We start from the raw sequence: 12,437 nt of genomic DNA on the forward strand, positions 1-12,437 counted from the left end.
AGGTCCCGACCCAAAGCGTCATCTGTCCATTTCCCTCCACAGATGCTGCCTAGCCCGCTGAGTCCCTCCAGCGCTTTGTGTACTTACAGCAACTTGCCCATTTAACAATGCCCAGGATCGTTCCATTAAAACTCTTTATTAGATTGAGTGGAGGAATAATGATAGGCCTAGATAAAGTGGATGTGATGTTTCCACGAGTGGAAGAGTCCAGGACAAGAGGGCACAGCCTCAGAATAAATGGGCGTACCTTTAGAATGGAGATGAGGAGGCATTTCTTCAGCCAGAGGATGATGAATCTGTGGAATTCATTGCCACAGACAGCTGCGGAGGCCAAGTCATTGGGTATTTTTAAAGCAGAGATTGATAGGGGGCGGTAGGGGGCGCTGCACTGGCAGCAGCCTGTCGGCAGCGTGTCCGTCTTTTTTCAACTTTTTTAATTTTTTTATTATGTTTAAAAGTGTGTTTTTAATGTTTCTTTGTGTGTTATGTGTGGGGGGTGGTGTGGGGGGGTAAGGGGGAAACCGTTTTGGCCGCCTCTTCCATGGAGAGGCGACTTTTTCAGGTCGCCTCCCCCGTGGCCTAACAGCAAGGATCGGCGCGGACTTTCCCGGAGACGCGCCCGGAGCTTCAGCGGCGGGCGCAGCGTGGACTCTCGGCGCGGAGCGGGTGAGACCTCGCTGGAGGGGAGCGCTCCGTTACGCTGGCCCGCGGCAGCCGGCAGCCGGCAGCCTGAAGCCGCGGTCTGCAGAACTCCAGCTGGTGCGGCGTCTACAGCCCGGGATCTCACGTTGGGGACCCGGGTGGAAGAAGAAGCTTCCACCGCCGGCCCGCGGCCATCTTCTACCGCGGGCGTGGTATGGACTTATCATCTCCCCTGGAGGGGAGCTTCGACCGCCGGCCCTGCAGACTGCGGTGCTTCCGGCGGCGGCACGGCAGGTACTTTAAAACTTTGACCGCCGGCCTGCGGCCTACACCAGCCTGAAGCCGCGGTCTCTGGTTGGGAAGAACCGATCCTGGACTCACCTTGACTTTGACTTTGTCCCTTACCATCTGGACGCCCGCAGCAACGGCTGTGGAGGGTGGAGGTCCCGACCACGGGGGGAAATGGAGGAGGACTGGCCAAGCTCTGTGCCTTCCACCACAGTGATGAATGCTGTGGTGGATGTTTGTGTAAATTTTTTATTGTGGTTGTGTTCTTTATTATTGTACCGCTGCTGGCAACCCAAATACCACCGACCTTGGTTGTGTGGCAAATAAATTATATCAAATAGGTTCAGGTTGATAGGATTGAGGTTAGTGTTGTGCTGTGTTTAAGACCCTTTTGGTTGTTGGGAAGAAGCTATTCTTCAACCTTGTAGAATACAATCGGGTTCGATATGATTTGCCCGGATAGCTCGTAAAGCACACTTTTTTCACAGTATCTTGGAACACATAACAATAATAAACCAATACCAATAAATTGCATGGCTTTTTGTGTTTGGAGATAGAATCTAACTGCGACTGGAGGAGCCAAAGGGCTCCACAGTTGGACGAGTGTGGGTGTTGTGCCATGCTTGGTAATGCACTACTGTCAGCTCAGAGGACAGCAACAAGCAGGAAGACCAACCATTCGGTACAACAACGCTAGCAGCATTATTTAATCTTCCCAATCGGCTGTGTCATTGAAGTGGTCATTGCTGAGATTTTGAGACAAGTTAGCCTTTTCAAGAAATTGCTAGAAAGTTGACATAAAAAGTGCATCATAAATAATTTGTCGAGTCATAAGAGACCGTAGTTGCTGGAATCTTGAGCAAAATACAAAGTGCAGGTGGAACTCAGCGGACCCGTGGACAGACAACATTTCTGTTCATGACTCTTCTTCAGAAATGAATAATAATTTCACAAATCAAATAATTTAATAATCTAATAATTAATTTTATCACACATTTATTACCTTTCCATGCATCAATAAATGTACTATCCTGGGGAAAATTAATATGAAAAATCTCCAACAGAGTTAAAACTGAATATGATTACACGACAGATTTAAAAGTGCCGATTATAGATTTTTTTGGCAATATTCACAGCCAGAGCAGAAAAGTCCCTAGTACTTTGAGCAAATTAAGGCCCAGAGTTTGTGGTTACAGTTGAATCTGAAGCCATCAACGTCCACAGTGGACGAACAAGAATTTGGACAAAACAGGAAGTTTAAAAAATAAATTCTGTAAACTACGGTCAGTGATGGAGGTAACCCCAGATAATGCTTGTTGCAGACTTCAAAAGTGGTCAAGGAAAGAGCGTTCACGTCACGACCTTGTTTCCACCAATCTTTCCACCACCATGCACAAGAAGCGACAAGACAGACACCATTGTATGCAGATGCCAAGAAGTGTGTTCAGCTCTGACTGAACAACTTCAAATCTTGTGTGTGGACTCGATAAGAAGAGACTCCAGAAATGAAACTACCACCAAAATGGCTGTGAACCTGGTCTCACTGAAGCGCTCATTGCTTGCTACATTATTGAGTCATGGAGATGTACAGCATGGCCTTCGGCCCATCTTGTCCATGCCGACCCTCAGGGCATACTGGGCTCATCTCATTTTGGCCAATATCCCTATAAAACTCTTCCCATCCCAACATCTGTCCAAATGTCCTTTAAACATCATGGTTATATCCGCTTCTGCACCTTTCTCTGGCAGCTCATTCCAGGTATGGACTATCCACCGAGAGAAAAAGTTGCCATTGAGGTCCCACTTAAATCTCTCCACTCTCACCTGTGGTCTTTGGCCTCTAGTTTTAGAATCCTCCATCCTGGGGAAAAGACTGTGAACATTCACTTTATTCATGTCCTTCATGATCTTGTATACATCAGTGAGGTCACCTCCCAGCCTCCAACATTCTTATGCAGATGACAATAAACAAGACTTGACTACCCTCCAACTCTGGGGTGTAACAGGTACACTTCCTTTCATTCAGAGAACATTAATGTTGATGACAACTGAAAATAGGTGAAAATGCAGGATATACGAATGGTTTTATCAGGAAAGGTGTACATTAATGCCATGTAAAATGGCCAGACTTGCAGAGCACACAGTGCTGGGAAATGTGGTGATCGGAGAGGAGGATAGTTTCGGGCTGCATAGATAAACCAGCTGAACATCATTCAGCCTCCTTCACTCATACATCTCTCAAGAACCATGTCATTGTTATGCTGAAAGCCATGTGATGGAGTTTCCACAGGCCACATAGTTGATGCCACCAACATTTGAGTGAAACCTGACTTCATTCTTCCAAATCAGAATATAAGAATACAAGAGTAGGCCATTCGGTCTCTCACTCCTACAGTCCTACAATCGCAGATCAATGGTGCTTTATTTGCCACAAGTGCAACTGAACAGTGATTTTTTTTTTGCAAGTTTACACATGCAGGCACCGCCATGTTTCGGCGCCATTTCCAAATTCCAAAATCCGGTTCACCCGTGCTCTCGGTCTACTGGAGCGGCTCCCAATCCAGGTAAGCCTCAGGCACCTGCATGGCCTCCCTCCATTGCCTTCGACCGGCTCGGCCCGCGAACCGACATCCCTCTCATCGCCCTGCCAACCTTGTGTCCTGGGGATGCCTCATGTAGCCGACCTTGAAGGACCTTGACCGGTTCACCCTCCTACTGGCCCTTGCTCCCTCATCGGTTCGCTGGTCTTCAGAGAACAAGCAACAGGCCTTCAGGTCCTCTGGGCGGCTGTCCGGGTCCGCGGCATCTTGGGAAGACCAACTTTTACCTCAAAGCCACTTTCCTGCGTCAATCCCACGTCTCCTTATTTCTCCAGAAATCAATGGTTCTCTAGACAATGATGAAATTGGCTTAGCCTTCACAGCCGTCTGTGGCAATGAATTCCACAGATTCATCACCCTCTGAGTTCAGGTTGTAATCAGATCAGCCGTGATCTTACAGGACGATGGACAGATTTGAAAGGCTGAACGGCCTGAAGGTGCTTGTTAGCCCAAACAAATGGAGAGTAGAACACTGGTCTTGGAGAAGAGCAAACAGAGATGTGGAAGATAGTTAATGCCTGCTCAATTATAGATGCGAGGAAGCAGTAGATAGAGGAGGCCACATACTGCAGAGATGTTTGCAGCTTTCAATTTTTAAGCGTCCTCTGTTCTCCGAAACTGCCTGAAGGCCTTTTCTTAAATTAAGCTATTTTTTGCTGAGTCAAACACTGAAAACATGAATTTTTTGCTCACTGAAGGAAAGATGAGAGCTCTTTTTTTCTGACCACAGTTAAAAGCAGCACAAATATACTGATCCTTTCAAAGCAACCAGCCTTGTGGTTTGAAATTCTTGCAGGTCAAAGCATATTATTTTCCAATATTTGAAATTCTAATTCAGTCTGATAGGAATCTGCAGCTGCTACAGACCTGGCGAAGGGATAGAATTTCAAATCATTTTTTCTCTAATTTCCTGTCCACACATCATCTTTGCAGAAATTGTGGGCACATCAGAAATTAGCTTCACATCCCATTTAGCAACAGCTTTACCAAATAGAATTGATATTTATTTCCCTGAATTTCAACAAATTACAAGTGAAAATCTCAAAGGGTAGATTATGTTTTGCGATTTTTATTGTGCCAGATTTCAAGTAGGATATCCCAATACTTGCTGCCGTGTGAGGATTCTGGAGCATACTTTAATTTGTGAAGAGGATCCAGGAGAAGGGGACATTTACAAGGATGTTGTCAGGACTAGAGGGTCTGAGCTATAGGGAGCGGTTGAATAGGCAGGGGGATGAGGGGTGAACTTATAGAGGTATATAAATTCATGAGAGGAAGAGATTGGGTAGATGCACAGTCTCTTGTAGGTGAATCGAGGACCAGAGGCCATAGGTTTAAGGTGAAGGGGAAAAGATTTAAGAGGAGTCTGAGGGGTAACTTTTTCACACAAAGGGTGGTGGGTGTATGGAACAAGCTGCCAGAGGAGGTAGTTGAGGCTCGGACTATCCCAACGTTTTAGAAGCAGTTAGACAACTACATGGATAGGACAGGTTTGGAGGGATATAGACCAAACGCAGGCAGGTGGGACTAGTATAGCTGGGACATTTTGGCCGGTGTGGGCAAGTTGGGCTGAAGGGCCTGTTTTCACACTGTATCACTCTATGACCCTATTACCGAACGTGAAATTCAGTCTCAGTTGAAGAAAGTGAAGGTGAGGGAAAGGATGGGTGGATGCTGGAGGATGCAGACATGGGACATGGAAGAGTATAGCACATGAATGGGCTCTTCAGTCCACAATATCTGTGCCAAACATGATACCAATATCAGCTCTTATCTCCCGACACATGTTCCATGCATATCCATGTGAATATCCAAAAGTCTCTTAAATGCCCCCACCACCTTACGCAGCATGTTCCAGGCACTCACCAACTTCTACGTAAAAAGGTTGCCCTGCACATCTCCTTTAAACCTTATCCCTCCCACCTTAAAGCTATGCCCTCTGTTATTTGAAACAAATGGAGAAAGAAAAGGACACAAAGTGTTGGATTAACTCAGGCAGCATTTCTGGAAAACATAAAAATAAGCATGGCCCGAAACGTCCCTCTCCTTGTTCTCCAGAGTTGCTGCCTGACCTGCTGAGTTACTCCAATATGTTTTGTCCTTTTGTGCATTAATCAGCATCTACAGAGAGAGAAAAGCAATTGACACGCAGATTAGACAAGAGGAGGGAGGAAATGAATTGAAAATGTGATGACCAAATATTTTCAATTGTATTGATTATGGAAGGTTGATGAGAATGATATTTACTGAGGCAAGAGTTGCAGATTGCTGCGTCTTAGAAAAAACATGTCTGGAAGAGGTGAGAACGATAACAACGAATAGGACTTTGGCAAACTGTATTGCCACGTGAATCAAACTGATTTATAATGGTTCTTTGGAACAGAAAGCTCAGTTTTCGATCATATTCTCTTGGGATCACAGTGATAATCACATCTGAAGCTGCTGCTGGAATTGTTGGAAGGAGCTGGTCAAAGTTGTCTATTTAAAAGTCATTGAATCAAACTAATGGCTGCAACCTAAATACTTTAACATGAATTTGGCGGAAATCCGTGTTGGATACAAACGCTATCGGATTTCCTCCTGCTGTTTTAGAGTTGAACCAAGCCGATAGACTTTGAGCAAAAATCTAAGTGCTGGAGGAACATAAGATCAGGCAGCATCTATGGAGGGAATAGAGACTTTGGGTTGGAACCAATCTGTGGTACATTGTCGAAGGGTACCTCCGGCAGGGGGGTTAAATACCAGTCCCAGAGAGAGGGACAGAAGATTAAATCGAAGAAGACCTCCGTTACAGGAGCGAAACAAGTCCCAGAGATGAAGACAAAAGATTGGCTAAGATTCTCGGAGAGGTTTTAGCCAGAAGAAAGTGGTTCCAGGAGGAACTAAAGATAAAGATCTCGGCCAGATGAGGCCTTGAGGTCTATCAACAGCATCGAGACTCATCTGAAGACATCTAAGGATTTGTGAGTACAAATCGATTATTACTCTTTGAATTGAAATCACAGCTTTATTTTAAAAGACTTCTGTAACAGCCACCAGAAGGTGTTTTCTCCAGCTTGTCTGGGGAAAGCAGACCGACCTTGGATTGTTTTGAATCACTTGTGATAAACGCATTCCATTTGAATTAGCATCATCTTTTTGCACCTGGAGTTAGAGTGATGTTCTCTACATTATCATTATGTTATGGTTTTGAAAGAAATGTTGACAAAACAAAGCCAGAGCTACTAGCAGAGACTTCTGTTCGATTAACTTAAAGACTTGGCAATCTGCTACAACCTCTTTAAAATCATGGAATTAGAAGAGGAAAAAAGAGCTATGCCAGATGAACCACGTGGTGGTGAAGAAGGACCCAGACAACTTAAAGAAACCCAAAGCACAACAAGGTTCGTACAGTGCTGTACCACCCGGAATTCAGAATGGAAAAGCAGGCGTGACCGAGAAGAAACTAGCCGCAGGAGTGAGTAAAATGGAAATCAGTGACTTGTCAGACAACAGCTCAGACAGTAGTGATGAAGAGGCAACCCTAAAACCTGCCACAACAATTGCACAGACAAAAGCTGACCCCACGCTGGCCAAGGCGGCTGCTGCCACTCATAAGCCTGCGGCCAAGAAGGCCAGCACCAAATGTACTGGCCGAATGTACCGAAGAATCTTCAAGCGATGAAGAGCCTCAGTTGAAGACCCCCGTAGCCCAACTACGAATGGCAAAGGCCAAGCCTTCATTACTGCCTGCAAAGTCTGCGGCCAAAAAAACAGACAGCAGCAGCAGAGGCTGCAGAAGCAGCTCAGATAGTTCAGGATATAAATCTGGTTCTTCAGCCAGTTCGGTTTCGAGGGCTTCTGCTCGAATGGGAGCTAAAGCTGAGCTAGCTGTGCTCTCAATAGAAGCGGATGCCATTAAGAAAAAACATGAGATCGAGCGGGATCAAGAAGCCATGAGATGACAGCAAGAAGAGATGACACGACAAGAAGATGAGATGAGGCGATGTAAGGAACAACTGGAATTAGACACAAAGATGGCGGTGGCCAAAGCAAAGAAAGAGATACTGGAAAGTGAGGGGTCAAGGTGCAGCTCTAGATCGTCAAGAACGATGAGCTCTGGACCAAGAAGAAAAACTGCTCTAAGTGAATCAGCAGTTGGATCAATTCCACAATCGATGTCTACCGGATTTCTAGGTTTACCCATTGGAACAGAGGAAGATGGGTAAAACTTCATCTCAGCAAATGAGTGCTAGATCGAAACCAAATAGTATTGGAGCGTCCGTGGATGCTCGAGACAAACCAATAGCGGACCACGCTTTGTCGAGGCCTGGTGCACAGGCTCGAGCAAGCCAGTTTGAATCACAAAGGCCTGTTTGTCAATAGGTGGTGCCAAGCCAGAGTTATCAGGATGGATTATTGGCACTGTTGAATAGGCAAACTGAATTCAACGAGATCATAGCTCGACAAAATACCTCTCATTCTACCACCAGTAGAAATTCCTACGTATGGTGGAGATCCTTTGCAGTATGAAACTTTCATAAGGGCACTAGAGGAGGTATTAGAAACGAATGTTACGAATGAGAAGGAGCGCTTACGATTTCTGGTGAAGTACACAAGTGGAAGTGTGAAAGTACTTGTAGAAAGTTCTCAGAAGGAGCCAGGCAGCCATGGCTGGAAAAAGGCGAGAAGATTACTTGAAGAACGTTTTGGTGATGAACAGAGGATTGCTAACGCTTACATGGAGAAGGCCCATGCTTGGAAAGAAATCAAGCCGGAAGATGGGGAGGCATTGAGTGATTATCCAATATTTCTGAGAGATTGTTGCAGCTCGATGAGAAATCTCGGCCACATGGAAGAAATGAATCTTGTGAGTAATACTAGAATCATCTTGAGTTGCCCAGAAGACTGAGAGAAAAGTGGAGAGATGAAGCAGGCAAAATTAGAGATGAGAGGAACCAAGTAGCCAGGCTACCAGACCTGGTGGAATTCTTGGACAGGGAAGTACGGTACATGTTAGAACCACACTACGGGAATATTGAAGATTACAAACCGATGGCAACTAACAAAGGTTCTACCTTTACTAAAACTGAAGACAGATCTGAACCTAAGAGAAGTAGTTTTGCTATCACGACCATACCTTGTGGAAAAGACAGATGAAAGAAAAAGAAAGGTGTCTACTAGCAAGCATATAGTATTTTGTTTGTTATGTGATGAAGTTGGTCACACCATAAGATGGTGTCGAAGATTCAAGATGAAAGAATATGAAGACAAGATGGATTTCTTGAAAGAGAAGGGAATCTGTTTTGGATGTTTGAAAAAGGGACATATGGTGAGAGACTGTAAGTCCTATAATTTGTTATGAGTGCAAGCAATATTATCCTGAAGCACTTCACACTGAAGAAGAGCTACCAGAGCATTGGGAAGAAGAAGAAGAACTGGAACAAATGGATGATGAATTACCAGAGCAAATAGAAGCGGATGAACCGGAGCAAACAGAACAGGGTGAGAAGCCAACTACTAGAAATGCTATCACCTCGCCTCAAGTAACTGCTCATATTGGGGCCGGGGTTGAAGCTTGTAATTTTTCTATCTTACCAGTGCAAGTAAGGAACAGCAAGACGAATACAGTGTTGCAAACATATACTTTTTTGGATCACGGAAGTTCGACTACCTTTTGTACAGAAAGTCTGACGAGAAGGTTGAATATCACTGGAGAAGAGAGTAAGATTTGATTACGTACCATGAATAAAGATAAAGAGAGCAGGAGTCATTACATTACAAGTATGGAGATATCCAGTTTGGATGAAGATAATTTCATACCAATATCTGAAGTGTTTACGCATGGAACTAGGCGTGTTGGTCGTCAAAATATACCAAGACATGAAGAATTAAAGCAATGGCCTTACCTGAAGGATGTCAAGATATCTGAAATAAATTCTAGTCTTGATTTACTTATTGGAATGAATGTTTTGAAGGCGTTGGAACCTATACAGATTGTTAGGAGCCAAGGTGATGGACCATATGCTACGAAAACCCGACTTGGATGGGTTATCTATGGCTCCTTGAAAAGGAACCACGAAAACGAAAATCAGTTGAATTGTCCTGCCATTGCTGTTAATCAAATGTCTACTGATGATGGTGGTGAAGCCATACAATCATGACTCTAATGAAAGTACCAGCAAGCCATCTGAAGAAATGTCGAATGAAGAGTTGAAGTTCATGGATGTTATGAACTACTCAGTGAAAATTGACGGACACTGTTGTGTGGATTTACCTTTCAAACAAGAAAGTGTTAATCTGCCGAATAATCGTCGTATGGCAGAGCAACGTACCCAGACTTTGAAACGCAAGTTTGGCGAGAATACCAAATTTCATGAAAGAAGAATCTCTTTGAAGAATAATTTCTACAAGGATGATTGCTCAAAATCCATGTCTACTGAGCAGGAAGCATTTCTACCAGTAGAACATTTGACTTCTCTTTGCATTAAGAGAGGATTCACACTTTCTAAGTGGAACAGCGACAATTGTGAAAGCATTCCACTGAATGATAGAGCCAAAGAAACCAGAGAGTTGGATTTGGACAAAGACAATCTGCCAATGGAAAGAGCATTGGGAGTTACCCATGTTGTACAACTGAAATATGTTGATACAGAAGAATATTCTGTGAATGAAGTTTTCAGAGAACTGACAGTGAACCGCTTCTTAAGCGATAAGAGATGGATCAATGAACTAAAATCTCTCTGCAAGCCAGACAGAGAATGGCCAAAGCTTGATCTGGGATTTGAAATCTCTGCTAATGATCCGAACATTAAATCAAACCTAACGGTGAACTTTATTGTTAAAGATCCTGTTATTCTTTTGAAGGATTTTCATACTTCAACATTACTGTTACGACACATCCATGAGTTGATCGGACATGGAGGAAGACGTTTCATGCTATCAAAGCTTTGGACTGTAATGTTTGGGACTATATACTGGGTATCATGCCTGATTTTAAGGGTTTGGTATGCACGGTACGACTTTGAACTAAAACCAGTGTTTTAATAAGATTAACAACCTAGTTGTGCTTGCTTCTAGAAGGCGAAAGTGAAGATGAAAGAGTCGATAGTGCATGCTATTTTTTCCTCGTTAGTATAGTGTTTAGTATCCCCGCCTGTCACGCGGTAGACGGGGGTTCAATTTCCCACAGGGTTTTATTCCCTGACCTTTTGCTTTTGATATATGTTAAGCCTTTATGGCCACTTTTTTAAATGTTTATCAGTAATTGCCTCGTAATATACTGGGAGCAATTAGGGGCTGGTATGTAATGGCCATTTGGCCTGTTTTGCATGTCATTAATGATGGCATGTGCCTTTAAATTTTAGACTGCCCGTTATAATGTGGATGGGATTTATGATGTGTTTTTGGGTGTGTTTGGAGCTAAGATGCTTGCGCAGAAGTTTAGTTTTTAGATTAGTTTGGAGAGACGATGGGGAAGTTCCCTTCTACCATGCGGGATCATGCGGGCCACCTGCCAGATTTTGACAGTGTTACGGAGACACGAGGAGTTTTCTAATGTTTAAAGTAATAAGCTAGAGTTCGATGAAGATTGTAGTAACGTGTCGGAAGAAATTTGGATATTTCTTACTGTTTTCTATCAACAATAAAGCATTTATGAATGAATGAATGAAAACTTTATTGTCATTCAGATATACACCTAGACACAGTGCACCTTGAACGAAATTTCGTTGCATTTGACTCTCCAATCAGGTAAATAGTAAAAGTAAAAGTGCTAGGTGCGTCCATAAAAATGCCTCATGTGCATGATTCTGTAAAATAAATATATATAAAAAGTTTTTTTTTAAAAAGTGTCGATATTTTAAAAGTTCTAGCCTCGGTTTTTTTGATTGTTCAGTAATCTTATGGCCTGGGGGATGAAGCTGTTGCAGAACCTGGTTGTCCCGCTCTTCATGCTGCGGTACTTCCTCCCAGAGTTAAGCAGTATAAACAGTCCGAATTGTGGGTGTGTGGGGGCTCTGGTAATGCCCTTAGCTCTAATCAGACAGCGCTTGTACCCCATGTCCATGATTGAAGGAAGAGAAGTCCCAATGATTTTTTCCGCTGTCCTCACCACTCTCTGAAGGCACTTCCAGTCCGCAGCTGTACAGCTGCCGCACCACGTAGAGATGCAGCTGGTCATGACCGACTCAATTGTGCTTCTGTAGAAGGTGGCGAGGATGGGAGGGTGGAGGTGTAAACTTCTCAACCTGCGGAGGAAGTACAACCGCTGCTGTGCCCGTTTTGCCAGAGATGTAATGTTTGTGGACCAGTTTAAGGTATCCGTTATATGCACCCCCAGGAACTTGATCTTTTTCACCTGCTCCACTGCTGAGTTGTTGATGCAAAGTGGATTATTAATCTAAGGACTGTGTTTTTGAAGACTTATCGGTGAAGAAGCTCTGAAGGTCTCTGTGAGCCAGATCGCATGCGTATCAAAGATATTCCCCTTATCCCTGCTCATCCAAATAGCGACTAGGGAGTTAATTTCCTGAAAGATATGAAAATCTGCCGCTACACCTTTCTTCATGCTTCCTCGATCGACTTTGTCTGTTCATGAGGCGACACCTTTGTACATGGGCTTCACCAAAATGAACAGTTACATTAGAAAACGCCTTTAAAAAACACTATGCTTATTCCAGCCTCAGCCTTTGATTTGTACGGGTGTCAGTGGTTATGGAGAGATGGCAGGAGAATGGGATCGAGGGAAAGATAGATCAGTCATGATTGAATGGCAGAGTAGACTTGATTGGCTGAATGGCCTAATTCTGCTTCTATAACTTATGAACTTATACTCATTCAAAAGATGATTCATAAAATCTGCATTGGAGGCTGTTTTACACTTTGGGTATTTAAAAAAAACAATATTCATAAGGACCAGAATAATGA

The 12,437-nt window shown here is 43.8% G+C and overlaps 2 long non-coding RNA genes across 2 annotated transcripts; both read left to right on the forward strand.

The window, feature by feature from the left end:
• The first annotated feature begins 287 nt into the window (after positions 1 to 287).
• LOC116990873 lies at positions 288 to 7,113 on the forward strand. The gene is made up of 3 exons (XR_004416646.1): positions 288 to 298; positions 907 to 912; positions 6,895 to 7,113. It is a non-coding gene; the product is annotated as an uncharacterized LOC116990873 (long non-coding RNA).
• A 675-nt stretch (positions 7,114 to 7,788) lies between these two features.
• Positions 7,789 to 12,067, forward strand: LOC116990823. Its single transcript, XR_004416634.1, has 3 exons — positions 7,789 to 7,887; positions 10,357 to 10,361; positions 12,032 to 12,067. It is a non-coding gene; the product is annotated as an uncharacterized LOC116990823 (long non-coding RNA).
• Positions 12,068 to 12,437: the final 370 nt, after the last annotated feature.

Source organism: Amblyraja radiata, chromosome 32 (assembly GCF_010909765.2).
Source record: "Amblyraja radiata isolate CabotCenter1 chromosome 32, sAmbRad1.1.pri, whole genome shotgun sequence".
In the NCBI taxonomy this organism is placed as follows: Eukaryota; Metazoa; Chordata; class Chondrichthyes; order Rajiformes; family Rajidae; genus Amblyraja; species Amblyraja radiata.